The sequence below is a fragment of the Danio rerio genome, chromosome 24 (genome assembly GCF_049306965.1).
Source record: "Danio rerio strain Tuebingen ecotype United States chromosome 24, GRCz12tu, whole genome shotgun sequence".
In the NCBI taxonomy this organism is placed as follows: Eukaryota; Metazoa; Chordata; class Actinopteri; order Cypriniformes; family Danionidae; genus Danio; species Danio rerio.
In genome coordinates this window covers 37,307,691-37,326,616 of record NC_133199.1, presented here as the reverse complement: position 1 = coordinate 37,326,616, position 18,926 = coordinate 37,307,691, and the positions used below count along the sequence as shown (strand labels likewise).

The 18,926-nt window shown below is 34.9% G+C and overlaps 1 protein-coding gene across 1 annotated transcript in view; it reads left to right on the top strand.

The window, feature by feature from the left end:
• Positions 1–18,926, top strand: part of LOC100330501 (RALY RNA binding protein like) — a 490,398-nt gene that overhangs the window by 54,050 nt on the left and 417,422 nt on the right. Inside the window, exons 4-5 of the mRNA XM_073940982.1 lie at positions 14,649–15,006; positions 15,121–15,255. The gene's annotated coding sequence lies outside the window, so the exon portion shown is untranslated. The remainder of the gene's footprint in view (positions 1–14,648; positions 15,007–15,120; positions 15,256–18,926) is intronic.

Genomic DNA, 18,926 nt, shown 5'->3' with positions numbered 1-18,926 from the left:
ACAAAAACACTGTGACAGCACAAAATGCCTTTATAATTGACAGGTGCATGAAAAACTGATTTTAGTGTCTTGTCTTACGACTAGAGGCAAACATACAAGCAACTCTTGACCGACATAAGAAAGTGGCGAGGTGATTAGCATGAGTCGACATCAGTGATCAGAATCTTCCAGAGGCTCTTCACACACATTACAGTGGGACTGAATTCAGCACTGAAGGCATAAATCTCATTTACGGGCTCACTTCGCCCTCATTCCCAGACATGCCCAGAGACAGTATTTTATGTTAGGTGTCATTAGGGTGCTAAAAGTGCTTGTTTGACACCGGGTTTTAGCAGATCTAGCTGATGCCCTGAATAAATTATATATGATAAACAAATTCTGAAACAATAACTGCTACAGAAACCCATAAAAAACATTAATGTTTCTTGTTGTTTTCCCCCTTGGTCTGGAGCTGTGGTTTTCAACCAGCATTAAAAATAATTTACATGTATTCATAAACACTTTTTAGCCTAAATCCATAATCTAAAGCGACTTTCAAAAGAGAAACAAATAAAGTTTACCACTATTTCTAATATACACACATGGGCCATTTTATTAGGTACACCTTAATAGTACCGGGTTAGACCACCTTTTGCCTTCAGAACTGCCTTAATCCTTCGTGGCAAAGATTCAGCAAGGTATTGGAAATATTCCTCAGAGATTTTGGTCTATATTGACATGATAGCATCACGCAGGAGCTGTAGATTTGTCGGCTGCATATCCATGATGCCAATATCCTGTTCCACCACATCCCAAAATTAGCTACTTGCTTGAATCACGCCGATCACTCGACGCAGAAATATAAATCAGCCTTAAGCTGATGGAAACTAAATGAATGAATGAATTATGAAGGTTTTTACTGAGGGATCTTTTCATTCATAATCATTATTCTATATGCAGCATTTAAATCTGAAAAAAAAACTTAAAATATATATGCAGTATTTTCTCAGTAATTAAGTGATATACAGTAAATGAGATTTTCAAAAAACCCCTCTGTAAAACATGCATAAATTAATATAAAACATGATTAAATTAGTAATAAGAAAATAAATAAACAACAGTTTTGATTCAATATCCTTTTGTGCTAGAAATGTATGCAGACGAGTGTATAATAAATAAAACAATGGCTCATTTACATATTTAAACTGAGCCTTTTAGAAAGCTTGTAATACACAAAGTTCACATTGTTAAAGTAATGACTCAACTGGTGAAGTGTGATGAAAACTATTGGATATTTTTAGGAATGCACTGAAATTTCGGCAACTGAAAATAATTGACACAAAGTGGCAGTTTTGGTTTACCCCTAAAGGAGGAAAATGGGCAGAAATATGAGTAGTAAAAAGACAACAAAATTTGACTCTCAGTAAAATGTTGCTATTTGATTAGACTTAAATTAATTTTCAATATAAATCAAAATAATAAAATATCATTACAAAGCAGTTATTGTTTTCAGCCAAGTGCATTTTAAATTTTTTTTTTGCCCAAAATTGATGCATTTTAGCAAAAAAAAAAAAAAAAAAAAAAAAAAAAAATATATATATATATATATATATATATATATATATATATATATATATATATATATATATATATATATATATATATATATATATATATATATAATTTTTTATCAAGTGTGTTTACGTGTTGCTGATCTTGTATCAATCACAACACTTCGCACTGTAAATCTGCAAACCGGGAACCAAAGGCACAATTTTCCACTAAGATAATTAGATCATACCAGTGCTGTGAACATTTAGCAGCATGTGAAGTTCAGGCATCCACCTCTCCGTTTTATTCTTGGCATTTCATTATTGAGACCTTCTGCATGAAAGAGCAATCAATATCCTTGGATATATAGCCTCAACTGGGCCCCAGGTGCTGTGCTGTGTGCGTCACTTTTTGGGATACAACCAGGAATTGGAAGATGCATTGATATCTTTGCTATTTCTATGAGTTCTGGTTAGCGATTTCTGATGGGATTTTCTTGGGCACTGTCCTCGCTCTCAAAAAGCAGAACCTATCATCATGCCTATATTTAGCTGGACAATATTGAGACTTTTTTTGCTATAAAGTGCAGAAGCAAAAAAATATTATTAATGAATATTACATTTTTAAATAATAATTATTAATAATAATAATAATAATAATAATAATAATAATAACAACAACAACAACAAAACACAAAAAGATGACAAAAGATGCTAAGATATAGGTGTACAGCAGGGAAAATAATTATTGAACTTGTCACCATTTTTCAGGTGCCGTTGAAATTTTCACCGGATGTTCCCGGTGAAAAACCGAATGAATCTAAATATGCAAATAAAACAAATCTAATTAGGAAATGCGTAATAAAATAAAATGACACTGGGAAAAATGATTGAACACATGTAGAAAGTAAGGCTTAGAAAGGCAGTAAAAGCCAAGACAGCAGCTGAAATTTCTCAGTTCTTCAGCAACCCTCTGCTCTTTGTCATTGTAATTTAATATTAGCTGCTTCAGTTCAACATCTACATTATTAGGATGATGACGATGAAAGCAGGGGGGGACATTTTAGCAGGACAATGATCCAAAACACAGCCAAGGAAACTCTCAAATGCTTTCAGAGAAAGAAAATCAAGTTGTAGAATGGCCCAGCCAATCACCTGACCTGAACCCAATAGAAAATACAAAATTAAGATCAAATTTGAAAGTCAAGACCCACAGAACCATCAAGATTTTAACATCGTCTACCACCATCTACAACCTAACCATCTGAGGGTTAACGAACTAACGCTTGTCATGCTTGTCAAGCTGGATAACAAGTAAACAAATGAAAATGAAATTAAATGAAACAAAAGTAGGACTCTAGTGATTTACTCTGCTGTTGAACTCCTTTCTCCTCATCCATCTCTATGAGGCGCTGAACTCTACTAGCATCAGTACGTGGGAGAGACCGAGGGTGTTCACTCCACTCACACTCACCCAAAGTTTTTTTTTTTTGTTTGTATTTTTTTATAATAAATCCCTGCATCACACAACACCACAAATCGGTTATGAAATACATTGGCACAATTTTTGTAATTGATTTTTATTGTTTTTTTATTGATTTAATTGATTTGTTTTTGCAGCCCTAATATTGTTATTTATTGTTCATCTTTTTTTCTGTTTTAAAAAACATTTAATTGCCAAAATTATACTTAATATCATTAAAAAGTGGTAAAGCCTTTATTTTTCATCACAGCTTAAAAATGTTATTTTTAATGAGTTTTTAACATTTTTATTCACTGGATCTTTGAAGTGCTGATTTTTTGGCACATATCAACAAGTCCTTGAAGTTGGATGGCTCCTTTTACCATCACTCTGGTCTCCATCTCTCTTCACAAATTTTCAACTGGATTTATGTCCAGACTCTGGCTCAGTCACTCCGAAACATTGATATAGCTTCCTGCCAACCATTTCTTGACCACTTTTTCTGTGTGTTTTGGATCATTATCCTCTTGGAAGGCCCATTGCGTCTCTAGTCCAAGTTTTTTTTTTTCTGCAGACCATTTGATCTTTTTTTTCCCTCCAGAATCTTAATGTAGTCCTATTTTTATTTCATGATTTCATTTAGTTTTACAAGGTTGCCTGGCCCATTGCCTCAAATCAAAAGCATTACATTCACAGCACCATGCTTGACCACAGAATAAAATTTTTTTTAAACAAAAGCCACAGCACCATGTTCAAACAATTCTTGTCAGATGACCAGAAGACAGATAAGCTGGGTGAGCTTGTCTTGAAGAAGCGATCAGTGTCCATGTAGGCCTGCATTGAAATGTTGGTACAGCAGCAGCATTAATACCATTATTCAGGATGGCTTTGCTGGTGATCCTTGGATTTTTCTTAGCTTTCCTGCACTGCCGGTCTTTTTTTACAGTCCTTGAACTTTCTAATAATGCCTTGCTCAGTGGACATCAGTACTTGAGAACTTTCTTTCTGTCTTGTGTGCCACCATAAGGCTCAATTGGAAGTCCTCACTAAGCTACAATGTTTTAATCATTAGTGCATCTGAAAAAGAGTACTGTCTGAGTTGATGCACTCTATAAAATACTGGGTTTATTCAAACCAAATATAAGTACTGTAGAACTAATAGAGTGCATAACATTTGAATTTAAACTTCATGATTGTTGGGCTGTGTGATTTAATTATGGTCATTTCATGAGCATTTTGTCAGTAAAGCAGGTTAGTAATTTGTTTAGATGGAACTGAGTTTACTACACATCTTTGTAGTACACTGATCAGCAGGTTAATAACGATATTTTTCATCACTTAAAAATAAAAAGAGGATAAAATAATTATATTTTTAGTTTGCATTGCTTTTTAAAAACGCAACCTAGGCTCATTCTGAAAATGTACCCCTATATGCATTTCTGTTGAGCACCAAGTACGTCCCAGTTTTTTTTTATTTGCAGTTTTTGTTTTTGCGAATCCACCAAAGGCAGTGTGTACACTTTTTGAGATGTCAAATTACTCACGGGAGTGCTGTTAGCGACTGCTCTTCTCGCGTAAATCCACCAGAGGCTGCTGTTGATTGACTCACTGACTGACTGACTGAACCACCTATCTCTTTCCCTAAACCCAACCAATAGTGTTTTCAAAAACACTGATTGACCAGTGCCCACCCACTTTCCTAAATCCAACCGAGAGTGTTTTCAAAAGCACCAATTGACCAACGCAGAGAGGAGAGATAAAGAGTCAGGGAGTTAAGACTTTTAAGAATTTTTGGCCATGAGTCAGTCCAGACCAACAGATAATTCTAAAAAACATGTATATTATTTGTTTTCTATAGAATTGTCATAATATTCATGCAAAATATTTCTTAAGTGATCTTAGCATATAATTTTAGTTGTGTCTGGATAATTGAATAGAAGAATAGAATAGTAATTGTATAATAATATTAATAATAATTGTATTTATTTATAATAATAAATAAGTCTGAATTGTTTGTTTGAGAAAAGTACATGTGATCCAATGGGAGTTATAAAAAGTCTATTTGCCTATTATTTCCCTGCGAATAGTGGGCGTGTATTGGGGTGGTTCACCCAGGGTGCCATTTAAACTAGCACCACCACTGCCTACATGATTGAGATAAAGTATGTTCTGTTTAGTATGAATATAATTGGTATGAATTAATTCAGACGTACCACATGATGAGACTGTAAAATCCTCATTGAATGCTCACTTCAGAATATTTTGGCTACTTCTTTCTTACACTTACTTTTTTATACTAAAAGTTAACATTCTGCTTGCCTCATGTGTTTTTAAAGTCGGGAATTGACCAGAAATGGATGTATAAACTCTTCTGAGCTAATAGATGTTGTTCAATCTAGAACAGTGGTTCTCAAGCTGTGGTACATGTACCACTGGTAAGCTGGCTTTCTTCTAGTGGGATGCGGAGGAATCAAATATGTCATATGTTTATGCTTTATTTCAAAATTTCTTAAACATTTATATATAAATATGACCCTTTAAGAATATTTATTATATGACATACAGCCTATATTTCTGAGGTTCTGGCAACATTTCCAGGTGTTGATAAATTGGCTACTATATGTTAATACTTAATGTTTAATTTTAAATTTTGTGATCTGCGAACCGAATGTTTTGCCGAAATGTCACATTTGGTACAGTTTTTTTTTTTTTTTTTTTTTTGGCCACTTGTGTCATTTTTAGCCAGATGATGCTTATTTGTCAAGTAAAAATCCCTAAAATTGGAAAAGTATGAATTTTGGACTTAACCGTTAGCTTTCTCTGAGAAGCGAGTAAAAAATGTTCCCCTAGTAACACTTCTTCAACCAATCACGTGCTCTTTTTTTGTCAGCTGTTTAGTGTTTTGAATCCAAAAAAAAAACATCCCCAATTTGTTATTCCATCATTGTATTAGATAAAAAAAAAGTTCATAAATGAGAAATACGTTTTTGATGTATATATAAAAAATGTAGACACAAAAAAACTGGTCAGATTATATATGATTATATTATGTATCAGTATATATGATTCAGGGTGTCACCATGGCTCAGCGGTTAACACTGTGGCCTCACAGCAAGAAGGTCGCTGATTCAAGTCCGGGCTGGGCCAGTTGACATTTCTGTGTGGAGTTTGCATGTTCTTTCTGTGTTGGCGACGGCGTGGGTTTTCCCCACAGTCCAAACACATGCGCTATAGGTGAATTAAATAAACTAAATTAGCCGTAGTGTGTAAATGCTGGAAGGGCATCCTCTGCGTAAAAAATATGCCGAAATAGTTGGTGGTTCATTCCGCTGTGAAGACCTCTAAAAAAAAGACTAAGCCTAATGAATGAATATATGATTCAAAACCAAAACTATTCAGTCAGAACCATAACAATGTCCTCATGCCACATTTTGAAGGGCGTTTTAAGAAAATGTGCCACATCATATAACTTTTTTCACCTATTAGAGATGCTTTTTGGCTTTTAGTTAACTTACATTAATGTAATTTATTAGCGAATAAATGAATGCTTAGGATGCCAAATGAGGCATTCCCTGGTCTTTTTTCCAGCTTCCGAAAAAGTCCATAATGTTACAGCCATTTACAAAAGCCATCTTTTACCAATACAGCCAATTTGTTGTGTATTACGACTGGCCTGTGCTTTGTTTGTCTGAGTCTGGAAGTCCCAAAAGCTCTTAGCCAAAGAGGTGATGCTTCCTGAGGGAAATCTGTGTTTACTGCTGTCTGAAGCTTTCCATTACAGGTCATCATCTAGAGCTATTTGTCTGACTCAGATGTGTTTTTTTCATCCGGCATTGTAGTGGACACGGGTTGTTCCGCAGTGCTGACAGTGTTTGCTCTTCCGGTCTGCATCTTTGTTTTGTTTTGCTTTGTGATTCAGTCCCATTCGTCCTCTTCCCAGCTTGCACTGGTGCATGAAGAATCTTTGTTGCATTGTTTGAACATTTCCCTTTTTTGTGTGTGTGCAGTTTCAGTTGTTGATTTGTCGAGTAACTTGTTGCATGTGATGAATATTCATGTCAGTTCTGTGTAAATTATATTTGTAAAAGTGAATTATTTAAACCAGAGGTTCTCAAACTTTTTTCACCAAGTACCACCTCAAAAAAAAAAAAGTACCACCAAAATGACCAGTATTGAAATAAAGTAAGCCAAATTAAGCAGCACTGCACTGCACAGTTCTAAAACGAGGCATATTCATATTTGTACAATTTGACAACTTGACCACATGACTCGCGGAGCGGCATTCTGTAAAGTTAAGATGTTTTCAACCGGGTACGCCTGGAATACGCAAGTGCGTCGTGCTGCAGTTTCTACTAATTTTGCTAGCCTGTGGGTTAAATTTTGATGCTCAAGTGACTGAGAGGTAACTAGAGAATACAGTAATATTTCTAAATGAAAGATTTTTCAAAATAAATTATCGATCAGACTCAGATAATAAATAAAACGTAAATAATTAAAAAATCTTTTGGGGCCCAGTTCTAATTGATCTATAGACCGGTGCTGGTCTGTGGCACGAGGGTTGGGGACCACTGCTTTAGCGTGTATCTGCTCTGCAAGCGCCACGCACCTCTTTCTATAGTTCTGCATTTTTGGATTGATTTTCAGCAGCTGATGATGCGATACACTAAACATTTTAAGCACAGTGTGTTGATGGAAGGCTTTAGAGAACAGCCAATGCTGATCACATCGGTGTTATCGAGCACATCAAATGATTAAAATTGCATTAATTTTTTCTTTCATTACTTGGTGATTTCTCCGCGTACCACTAGAAGTAAGCCAGCTAGTGGTACATGTACCACAGTTTGAGAACCACTGATTTAAACCATTTAAATGATGGAAACTGTATGCACTAGGGTTGTAACGGTATGAATTTTTTACGGTATGATAATCGTCTAAAACAATACCACGGTTTGACGGTTTCGCGGTATACGCTATGTTACAAATGTTACAAAATAATAGAACAGTGAAGCAAATTTGACTTTTTCCAAATAATATATTTTTAGTTACTATAAACAACACCACTTACAATGAACAAATAAAAAAATAATAAAATAATAAATAATGTGTCAAAGTCCAAATAAACATGGTGCAAATCCTCAGTAAAAAAATAGATATAAATATTTACTATACTATAAATAGTTACATAACGAAACTAGATTCAATATGGAACATCCTCAGGTTTTATATGCCAGCATGGATATGGTTGTCTGTGGATATGGATTTGGATATGGTTGTCTGCAATGCAGACAAACAGCTGCACCTTCATTTGCGTCTTTTGAAAACAGCAAGAGCAGCAGTTCGTCTTTGCTGTGTCTCTGTTTTGTCATGTTTCTGTGCTGCTGTGCATGCAAAAGTACTTAGTATGAGAATTATTTCATGCAAAACTTTTTTTTTGCGTTTTGAATGTATGCCTATCTCTTATTCCGTGTTGTTCAAAAAGCTCATTGTTGCTCCACAAACAAAAGCGAAACCTATGCTTATTGGTTGTGATTTAGCGAGTTTGAACCAATCTGGGCATGGAGGAGGGACAATGCATCAATATATCATGTCTGGTTTGTCCAGAGACACAGTGACGAGCGTTTCTTTGTCAAATCAGCATTGTCAAATTTTGATGACGTAAAAGCACTGATTCCGGAACCTCTGAAAGTCCGCGAATGTTATGTAATACAGCACTGTATCACTGAAAGCTGAGATTCTCTTCTTTATGCCAATCTTTGAATTGTATGAATCGGATCAGCGGATCAAAAGTTATTAAACATTTAAGAGCAATACTTATTTTTAGCCGCGGGCGGCTGTCTCAGTCTTTAAGGGTTAAAACCGTTGATATGCAATTGTTCATGGTATGATAATCGTGCACGTTCAAATCGTGGTAGACCGTCATACCGGTATATTGTTACAACCCTAGTATGCACCGACTTCTTTAATTAGATGTGAATGTAATATTTTTTAGACTAACTTCCATGGGCATTGCTTGGCCTTTTTCTACTCAGCCCTCCAAAAACTTTTGCGATTAGCTCATAAACTGTACACTAACTTATCGCCTCAGTCCCCTTTATAATTGATATGAGAATGGCGAATTCGGCTCCTCTCTGTCTTTTGTTTTTCATTTGATCAGCAAACCACAGCTGTGCAGAGCGAGAGAACAAGGTGTGTGTTTATTGCTGAATTGTTGTAATATCTGCTTATTTGCAGTTCTTTGCTATAGAAACACTTGTGTCACTTGTACCCCAATGTCATAGAGGAGCAATTGGGTTTCCTATCTACTGTCCCATCTACTGTATGTTCACCTCATAATCACAGCTGTTTCCTCCAGCAAAAAATTTAACTCTTAACGAAGATTTATCTGTTTTTATTTACTACCAATGTAGAAACATTGCAGTGCATGTGGCATTAATTATATATCATACAGTCGTACACAGTAAGGATTAAACAGTGACAGAACCACTTAGTAAATGTACTGATTTGAACTGTTAGAGTCACGGACAGAGATGGAAACATCATGTGTTGTCTTGTATTAAAAACATATTTATTATTTATTATTATGATTCAGATCGTGAAATATGTGAATTAGTTTGTAGGTTTAAAAATATATACTTACATTTATGCCAATTAATTGGCCATTTCATTATGCCGTTTAATAAATAAAACTGCCTTTTTTTCTAAATAATAATAATAATAATAATTAATTCATTCATTTTCTTGTCGGCTTAGTCCCTTTATTAATCCGGGGTCACCACAGCGGAATGAACCGCCAACTTATCCAACAAGTTTTTACGCAGGGAGAACATGCAAACTTCACACAGAAATGCCAACTGAGCAGAGGCTCGAACCAGCGACCATCTTGCTGTGAGGTGACAGCACTATTATTATTATTATTATTATTATTATTATTATTATTATTATTGTTATTATTATTATTATTAATTAGAAAAAAGGAAGTTTTATTTATTTAATACATGGAAACAAAAATGTACTTGAATGTACAAAATGGTGTTTGTACTACAGTAAACAGGTGTGTTGAACCCGTTTGACTCATTCAGAACTCAAATGGCTGTGCCCGCCTATACAGTACAGTGGAATACTGCTAGTTTAGCTTACAACCCTACCATATTAGACACATTTCTAAATTATGACTTATAAATGTAATACGAAGCTTATAATAAGCCTAAAATGTCTAATTTTTTAACCCTATAAAGAGCTGAGCCCTCTTAAAATGAAAATCCTAAAATTGCCCCTGCTGACTTCTTTTGCTTGTATATTAATATTAAATGTCTGAAAACATTCAATATTTTATTTATTGCCATTGTTTTGCAAACAAATTCTCTAAATAATAAGATTCTATTTTTTTGTTTGTTTTGTTTAATTTTGAAGACATATTATTAGTAGTTTATTTAAGGTTTCAACATTTGCTGGAAATTTCTGGAAACCTTCCAGTTAAACTTTATTTGGGATTTATTCCACTGGAATTAACTGGAACATTTAATTGAAATGGTTCAAAAGAGTTTTACTCATACCCATCAATATGATTGACACCTTTTATTAAATTTTAATCTACTTCAGATGATGACTATAACACTCAGAATCTGCGTGCGCAGAAATCTGCAGATTTTTAACCCATAATTAAGTCTGTGTATTTACTTGTGTAAATGTGTACATTTATATTTATTCAGTTTTTAAGTTAATTTCACTCATAGTATTGCCATATAATAATAGTAGTATTAAAATGTTCATATGATTTAATTACAGTACAGTTTGTACAGTAATATGTTCTGTCATTTAGTAGATTTATTAAATGCGAGACTTGATTTGTTTACTAAATAAATGGGTCTAATTTGATTTGCATCGTAAACATTATATTAAATAAAAAAAATTATTATTTTTTAGTTCATATAATAAGTTTTTAGTTGTGATTTTCCTAAAATCATTCTGCATAAATCCGCTGATTTTTTACTAATTCTCTGCAGAAATAGCAAAAAATGTTGGCAGATTCTGTCTGGCACTAGCTATAACCGTATCTATTCTCTATACATTCATTCATTCATTTTCTTTTTGGCTTAGTCCGTTTATTAATCAGGGGTCGCCACAGTGGAATGAATCGCCAACTTATCCAGCATACGTTTAACGCAGCAGATGTCCTTACAGTTGCAACCCATCACTGGAAATCACCCATACACTCTCATTCACACACATACACTACACATAATTTAACTTACCCAATTCACCTATTCCGCATGTCTTTAGACTGTGGGTGAAACCGGAGCACTCGGAGGAAACCCACGCCAACACGGTGAGAACATGCAAACTCCACACAGAAATGCCAACTGGCCCTGCCGGAACTCGAACCAGCAACCTTGTTGCCGTGAGGCGACAGCGCTACCCACTCGCCCATGTACAGTATAATAAGAGTCAAAAGTTTGGACAGTTTAAAATTTAAAAAAAAGGTTTTAAAAGAAATCTCTTATGTTTATCATTAACATAGACATTTTACTGAAATTGCTTTAAATGTGGTTGTGGTGGTTTTAACCCAGATTATTCTTCAGCGTTTATTTTAAGCTATTTTGATTAGGTTTGCAGTTATATGTTAATCTGCATGTTTTTAAGCTCCCAGTTTATTCCTTGTTAATTCCTATATTTTCCTATTAATTCTAATATATTGCCAATAATTCCCATGGAAAGTTTTACACAACTGAACATTTCACTTAAAAAATATTACTTTAAAATGGATTCCTAATCATTTATTTACAGAGCTGTTTGTATGTAATAAAGAAGAAATGATCTAAGCCATGCTCATTTATGCATTTATACAGAGCCAAAAAATGTTGGTTCCCTTTCGAGAAAGAGCAGCTAAAAGCACACAGATTAGCTTACAAGAGAGAGTTTCAGTTTCTTCTTTTCCACATTCTACCACATAACACTTTATCTTTGTCTTGGCTTTTTTTTTTTCTCCACTGGAAAGTTGGAAAATAAAAAATGACCCTTTGGACTTGTAGATAAAATGAAAAGTCCCTTTTAAGGAATCTTCTGCCTTGAGTTTGAGCCAGCGAATCTTTCTCTCTGCTGTAAATGCGCCGCTGCAGAGGCTGCAAAGTTCATCTTTTAGCCTTTAGTTCAAAGACGCTTCAGCGTTCAAGTTTATAAGACAACAGGGCACTTTTTTCATGTCCCGGCCCCGGAAGGCTCAGCGTGAATCCTTGACAGATTCCTACTGGATGTGCGCAGCATGTGAGCTTATTCACAGTTCCTCAAATCAAGTGCGGCTTCAAGTCTTTACAGTTTTAGGTTACAGTTGCCGGCGTATCGTTGCATAAAAACAGTAGCGTTTAAAATCATGCCCAGAGCACACAAATACAACTTCTTTCTCAAACCCAGCAGTGCATATTATTAAAATGTAAATTCCTTCCTTAGAGGATGTTGTCTTACCAAAGCAGCTTGCAAGAAAGATCTATTATTCGGCTGTATTGATTCCTTCAGGAAACACAATGAATGCGTGCACGGAAAAATAAAAGCACGCTATCAGAACAAATGTAATGGCATTACTGGAATAGACAGAACGTATTGTGTTTGTGTGAGGGTGTGAAGGCGTACAGATTGATCATCGGCTTGAAGGCCATCGACTGCATGGAGCATCTTAAAAAGTTTATTTAGGCCAGTTGGGAGATCGTGAGCAAATGTGTATTCCATCCATGACCTTAGACAAGTGACCTGCTAACTATGCGATTTCAGTGAAAAGGTCAAGTGTCCACCTGGGCATTCTAAGTTGTCCGCAGCGCTGCTGTAATCCCAGATCAGATGTTCTGTATGTGTCAATGTCAAGGTCAAAGCTCGAGTTTTGAAACCCTTTTTCTTCTAGTATTCGGTTTGCTCACTGCTCTGTATGGATTATTTAAAAATAATTGAAACTAAATCTATTGAGTTGTCGTCTAACTAATGACATAATGTGATTGACTTTGGAATAAGAGGGTGGAGTGAGAAGATGTGTTTTGTATATGCATGTAAAATAAAGCTATATAAATTAACTAATTGACACGTGTGAATCATCACCTTCTGAATGATCTGAAAACAAAAAAAAATGGTGCTAAATTTTTACAATTAAATATTTTTTTTAATAAGCTAATATAAAAATAATAATAATAATAATAATAGTTGTTATTATCATTGATATTATTATTATTATTCACTATAACAACAACAATAACAATGAAAATAAATATAATTATTATTAGCTGTGTATAAATAAGCTTGTTATTGTTATTATTATTGAATATATAAAACATTGATATTTACAGTGTTAAAAAGCATTCATAATTTAATGTTATGTGAAATTTATACATCTTATCATAATATTTATATACTTACTGACAAAAGTCTTGTCGCCAATCCTGGTTTTAGGAGCAACAAATAATAACTTGACTTCTAGTTGATCATTTGATATCGGAAGTGGCTTATATGAAAGGCAAAGGCCTCTAGGTTACACTTATTTCATCCAAATAAAATATGATCATGTCTTGATTTTTAACTGTTTAATTAGGACATTCTGACTTTGCTTAGACAAAAGTTTTGTCGCTTAACAGAAATAATGTACAGTATAGAATATAAAGTCATGCTGTAGTGAAACAGAATCAACTTGTGAATGACACCCATGAGCTTGGAGGACTGCATCCATACATCTCTGCAATGACTCAAATCACTTATTAATAAAGTCATCAAGATTCTTTGGATTCATCTTCAATGCCTTCTCTATCATCTTACCCCAGACATGCTCTATAATGTTCATTTCTGGTGACTGGGCTGGCCAATACTGGAGCACCTTGACCTACTTTGTTTTCAGGAGCTTTGATGTGGAGGCTGAAGTATGAGAAGGAGCGCTATCCTGCTGAAGAATTTTCCCTCTCCTGTGGTTTGTAATGTAATGAGCAGCACAAATATCTTTATCTCAGGCTGATGATGTTGCCATCCACTCTGCAGATCTCTCGCACGCCCCCATACTGAATGTAACCCCAAACCATAATTTTTACTTCACCAAACTTGACAGTTTTCTATGAGAAACATTTTTTCCCATTTAAAACTATACGAGTGACATGTCTTGTGTATTCTAGAGTCTTTGCTTGCTGGTGTAACACCGCCGGTCCTACACCGCCCAACCCACTCCAAGCTGGAATCGAACCGGCGACCTTCCGCATGGGAGTCGGTTGCTCTAACAAGGAGGCTAAAGACCATGGCCTCTAGCATCTGTCGCTGTCTATATCTGTCGCTAGAGAACCTTTAGAGGTCAGAGGAGTGAGGTTTACCTGCACAGCACTCACTAGCTGGCCTACACTGGCAACATTGCTACCAATATGTTACCGTGAAAATACAATATAAGAGTGCAGACAAACAAAAGAGCAACAAGTGCAGGCGAATATCTGTTAGACTAATGTAGAATCTGTAGTTTCTTTAAATAAATAGGTAAACAGATAGAACAGATCTGAAAAACTTGTAATAACATGTCGATTATTAATGAAAAATACAGTTGAAGTCAAAATAAATTATTATTATTTTTAATTTAAAATATTTCCCAAATGATGTTGAACAAAGAAACTTGAAATAAATTAGCATACTCTCCTCATTTTGTTTTTCAGATTTCCAGAGATGCTGCTAGTTTTGTTGGAAAGACTCTTGGAAAGCTTTTTTTATTTTATTTTAGTGACGAACTAAATCTGTCCTCTGTCTTGGAATGGGTTTCAGTCTTAGAAGGCTTCATCTCTCTGAGCCCATCCTGATTAACCGAGTCCATGATCAAAAATTCACTCTGGGCTTATAGCAGACGGATTGGGACGACTCCTACTCCTCTGTAGGCTCACATTTGAAATTCAGTCTTTTCTTCTTTCTCTCATCTCCGTCTTTTCTCTCTGAACCACATCGGCGAAAGAAAACATAATAAGACAAGGACAAAGACGCCCCTACAGCCAGGCACATCTCGCCCTCTTCCCAGTTAATGTAAAAACTAGACTAATGAAAGTTCATTTATCATCACAGCTGGTTCTGTCTTCCCCTGCTTCTAATTTAATCAGTTGCTCTTTTATCTGTGTCTTGTCTCTTTTATGAGTACAGAGCCATGCAGTGAGTGACCTTTGAAGACACGCAGATCTGGGGAAAAACCTTCGCTGGTGGATCCACAGGCTTCTTCCCACGGGAATCTGACACTTCAACTTTCATCTCCAGCATCTCTTCCAATACACTTAACCGGTGCGTGTACTGTGACTCCATATAACCTTGTTACCACGCGCGAGAGTCTAACAAACCTATTAAAGCTCATCTTAATTGGTTCTAATTCAATATATCAAACATGTCATCGTATCAAACGTCTTAATTTGTCCCTCTGATAGCTTAATTCTTTTACATTTAGAAATTAGTCATGCCTAACCAGACTTTTAGTCTTGATGCAAGTCTATTAGTCATGAAGACAACATTGGAGCTTATTCTACACGCTGATGCTTTTATCCAAAGAGACCTGCAAATGAGACGCAGTCTCACTGTTAGACTTTCCCACAATCTTACAGTTATTTATTTACTGTAAAAAAGCCCAGTAAAATACCACTTGCATTATTTACAGTTCACTACTGTAATATGCGCTGCATTGTGGGCCATTTTAAAAGTTTTACAGTAACTTACTGCATATTAGGAATTTGTGGTATTCTACTGTAATCAAAGTGATTAAATACTGCTACTGTAGTTGAACACGAAAATGAGACAGTTCATGAAAAAAAGTCATTGGTTTGGTTTTGTACAGATGGTGTGAACTGTAAATAAATAACTGTAAAAGTACTGTAAAACTGTCATACTGTAATATTAAGTGTTTTAAAGGGCATTTTATCTTAAGAAGAAGTTGCGGTAAGGCTATTTTACTGTAAAATGAAATTGCAGTAGAGTCCTGCTACTGTAAAACACATGTACAGGTAAGTTACTGTTAAGAGGCACACTGTAAACGATTTCTGTTGTTTTCACAGTATTATACTGCATTTCTCAACAGTTTTTTACTGTATAAGCTGTGCACAGTTTGTTACTGTATATATTGTTGTTTTCACAGTATAATAATGTATTTTCAACTTTTCTATACTGTGAACATGGTTAACAGTATGTTACTGTAGATTTTATAATGAATTTTGGGAAAAATCAGTTACTGTGCATCTAAATACAGTACTGCAAATTACCAAGAACAACTCCACACACACTATATATTATGATTATTATGTTTATTTATTTTTAGACAAATTATTTTGTGAAGTAAATAACCTAACCAGTTTCTTCAGACTGTTCAGTGCATTAAACTGTCCCCTGGTTTTCCATTTTTGGGTGCACTGCACCTTCATTTTATAAGGTAACATGGAAATATTAAATATTTAATAAACATAACTTTGTGCTAAACCAAAACGTAAATTGGAACAAAAATAATTGATTCACGTAACCAAAGACTGTTAAACACACAAAATGATTTCAAAGTCAGCTTAAGCGGATTCAAGAATATTGGGCACCCATATGGGCCACCGTAGAGGTCACATATCTCCGCATTTTCATCTTAATAAATAAACCACAAACTTGAGTTAAAAACAACTACATTCTCGCATGAAAAACAGTTAAAACTTTATTTCATAACACATTTATTATCTAGTCATCGAAGACAGGGGCATGTCTCAATAATGTCTAGGCCGATTAAAGCATGAGGTTTGCCGGATACATGAGTGATGGAGCGCCGTCAACCCCTGGAGGTCAGAATCTCCCCTATCTGCAAAGCACACTTAAAATTAGACATTATATCTAAAAACAAACCACAGATTTGAGTTTGGAAGAACTACATTATTGCATGAAAAACTGTTAAAACTTCATTTCGTGACATATTAAACGCAATATTTATGATATGATCTGGCTTTTCTCATCCGCCATTATAGTTGCTTGTTGTGAAATGAACTCTGGGAGAAAAAAATATTAATTCACAAAACACTTCAAGCGAACCTTATTCTTATTGGTAAAGTCAGATATATGTAATATTTTCACTGGTAAAGTGAAAAAAAAAACCAATATTACTATTTCATCAATATCACGTTTGCACTGGTTCGGTTCAGCACTCAAACGACACCGAATCAGATTGAACCGTTTGCTCGGGAATTATTTTATCACACGTGTTCACAAGCACATTCAGCAATATGTGTATAAATGTGTGTGGCCGAGCAGTATAACGAAATAGTAATGATTCATTGTTGTGTCTTACAATAATATACAAAAAGGAATCGGTTTTAGGCGGATTCGACTCTTTACTGTTCTAAGGAGCCGATTCATAGAACCGAGCCGACTCGAGTCAAGATTCACCAGGCAAGCAACGGCTCTTCTAATTTGAAATCCACCTGTCGCCTTTTCTTTCAGTGAATTCATCCTCGGTAAGTGTTTAAAAGTCAAATTCTGTTCGTTAAATGATTGTTTTGTGTATATTTCCGTGTAGTGTGTGTGTAATTTAAAATAATTAACCAAGTTACTTTAGTTGTAGGTATGTCACGTTATTCGACGCCAGACCGTGTTTGTAGTGATTGCGAGGTATTAGATAACGTAACTTACAGTGAGTTTATCTTGAGTGAGTTTTTGACCATAGTAACGTTACCTAAAAAGAACGTAACTTTTACTTGGGGTTAACTGCATTAATGAATTCTCTATTTCAGCACAACACTGAGATGAAGGCAAAGTCACCATGAAAAGTTAAACGTTTAAGATTAAGGTAAGCTCTGATCTTCATGTGGTCATTATGACTAAATTATAATTATGGTTAAATTTGTTAACTGTAAGTTAGTTATTCAAACTAAACTCACAATGAAACAAGTCTAACTGTTTTATTAAATTGAGCTGATAATAAAAAATGTCTTTTAAGCTAACGTTAATTTTAACATAATTCATATTAATCGTCTATTTCTCACTGGTTAATGAGCTTATTGTATAGTGTATCATTAATTGTACATTTTATTTTTGGTGTTCAGGTGTAGGGAATGATTTGTATACAAATTTATTTGAACCCCGTACAGATTGGTATGGTTGTACCATAGATTTAGATTATTAAATGTTAAGTCTTATTTTACTCTTATTATATTTATCTTTTTTGCAGCTACAGCAATTGATGTTGAAAAACTGATGCTACCAATCTCTCCTCACTTGATTATTCAAGGTAATGTTGATGTCTTCCTCATTTTGATTAGATTTTGAAATGTCAAGTTGTTCACAGATTTGTTGAGGAGTTTCATGTACAACCTCTTTTTCTTCTTCCATTAGCGACGCAGTGGCACAGTAGGTACTGCTGTCACCTCACAGCGAGAAGGTTGCTGGTTCGAGCCTCGGCTGGGTCAGTTGGCTGAATACAATGGCATGATGATTCTGCTTGCTCACAGGAGGTACTTGATTTAGTTTTCCTCAAGCGATACATCAGTTTTTATGAGTAATGCGTGACACTTGAATTGAAGGGACAGTTCACCCAAAAATGAAAATAATGGCATCTTTGGCATCCTCCACTTGTTTCAAAATAGTTAGATTTTTTTTGTTCCATTGAACACAAACTCATATATTTTTTTTAAAAGAAATTTGGTTCAAATATGGATGTCAATAGTTTCTAACATTCTTCAAAATATCTGCTTTAGTGTTCAACAGAAATTTAAATGGATTTAAAACACATGGAGTAATGGTGGCAGAAAAGTAAACTATCCTTTTAAATATTTTATTCTGAGACTTTTATTTATATGTGTCTTGTCTTTTGCCATATTGTCTTTCTAGCTCAGATTGTGATGGACCTGGAATGCGACACCAGTTACTTTTAAGTCAAGAACCAAATAAAGCACAGATGTGGAGGGATCTGCATCTAAACTAATTGAAGGAAAGGAACCTTT